Source organism: Acyrthosiphon pisum, chromosome A2, assembly GCF_005508785.2.
Source record: "Acyrthosiphon pisum isolate AL4f chromosome A2, pea_aphid_22Mar2018_4r6ur, whole genome shotgun sequence".
NCBI classification, from domain to species: domain Eukaryota; kingdom Metazoa; phylum Arthropoda; class Insecta; order Hemiptera; family Aphididae; genus Acyrthosiphon; species Acyrthosiphon pisum.
The window spans coordinates 67,717,768-67,720,113 of NC_042495.1; positions in this window are offsets into that span (position 1 = coordinate 67,717,768).

The following is a 2,346-nucleotide window of genomic DNA, read 5'->3' on the forward strand; positions in this document are numbered from 1 at the left end:
TGGTGACTGCGTAGAATCACACACATTTTTTTGCACTTTGCTATGAATCGAACCGATGACCGTGTGAGTCGTAAGTCAACTGTGTGACCACTGCGCCACTCCGGCCCCAAAATTATTTTTGATATTAGTTTATTAATTAATTATAATATCAGCCTGTGTTTTGCCTATATAGTCAATAGTTCACAGATCATAGATCATATACAAGTATATAAAGTATATTATCTAAAGAACGCATACTGATGTGTGCTAGTATTATTTTAAATCGTGTTCGAATGAAATGTTATCAGTTTCAGCTATGGTTATAATTTATCGATATTTTTGAATTTTTAAATTTTTTTATACTTATCAAAATATGTGGTCTCTTTTGAATCAAAAACAATAATTATTAATTTTGTTATCTATTTAGTATATTGAATAAACAGTTAGATTATTATTAATTATTTTTTCTACTGTAACAATGTAAGATGTAGATATAAGATATTGCTGTCAAAATATATTATACCTATTTGGAATTCAAAATGTGTTACTGAAAAGTGGTATTCAAAATGTATGTAGATAAGGCAGGAGCGTGGGGGAGGGGGCAAGGCCCCCACGGGTCTGTGTTGAGTAAATGCGCCCTTGGGACGCAGTTTTTAAATCGTTAGCTCCTCTACTTAATTTTTCCCAATTCGAGCAGTCTTTCAATTTGGGCAAAATATGACTTTAAAAAAAATGAATGGGTGGTGTGGCTAAAAATATAAAATTACCGCAAACTGCTCAAGAATCGAAAATAATTTCTAGTATGTTTAATAAACAGACAAAACTTGAGCCGGTAGGTAAGCAAGCAGTAACAAAAAAAATATATTATAATTTAAGATAATATTAATTTGTAATTGTAAATATATCGTATACCTAGGTATATTAGAGTATAGGCGAATCAGGTAAAATCGATTTATACATAATGCAGTTGATATATTATCAAAAATAAAAAAAGAAAATATCCTAATAACCTACTAATATTTTTGTTTATCAATATAAATATTGCCATATTATAATAGTTTATAGACTTTTAACTGATATATGTATACAATTGTTTTTATAATAAATATCTGCTACTTTATATTTAATAATGATGTTACATTCAGTGGCGCCGAAAGCGTATTTTTTATGGGGCGGTTCGCCCCAGTGTTTGCTTTGTGATAGTTGAATTTACAATATAATCATGTGGGTGGTAGGTGGTGGTGGTAATTCATTTTTATACTTTCCCCACCAAATGAAAAACAAGTCGGCGCCACTGGTTACATTGTTACTTAGTTAATAAAAAGAGTACCATAAAAAAATGTAAGTAGATAATACGTGGTTGCGAGCGAAGTGAGAGGTTTTTTTTTTACCCATTCGGGCCAGTCAAAACCTTTGCCCCCCTATATTGAAAACTGAAATGACGCCACTGCCTACACAGTGCACATAGTTTGTCAAAAATAGTAACAATATTGTGATATTTTCATACTAATATAAGTGTCATATTAAATTAATCATACAAATATTCTGCAATTTTTGTCCCCACTTGACCCCTCCCCCTCCCAAAAAAAAAATGGTAATGATTTGAATGGATGTGAATTGGAAAGCGGTAACATATACCTAGTTCAGACTTCAGAAATTTAGTTAGACATGAGTTATGGAAATTGGATTCATTAATTTTTGGTCATTCAAAGTAGCTTTAGAAACCCTAATAAATGTATTTTCTATCTAATAATTGTATTAAATATAATTAAATAAGATTTTATATTTAACTTATGATTATTACAGCAAATAACTAAATTACTAATTGGTACAATTTGAATATTCCAATTCAAAATTGTTCAAATAGCTTCGCATGTCAATTTTTCTAAAACAAATAATATATTAATATTAATAATAATAATAAACTTTATATACCTAACAGAATATCATTCCAATTTAATTTTAAATGTACAGTATGGTACAGACATACAGTATAAAATATATATAATTATAATATTTAATATACAGATTTACAATAAATAGTTTAAATTTAAATATAATAATAATTATAATAATGACACAGTTTAACACTTAAACCATAATAGCCTATATCAATGGTGTTCCACAGATTTTGAAATTTTTTAAAATTGTGTTCATTACTTTTATAATGTTTTGTGCTAATTATGCATTGTTTAATACTTTATAAAATTTAAAAATTTATATAAATGCTGTTTATTTTACAGCTGTTATGCAAAAATCTTATAAAATATTAAATGTAATATACATTATTATTTATTATATACAAAAATATTATTAGTTTTTTGAGATGTTCATCATGGTTAGTGTAAAAATATAAATTAAACTTTA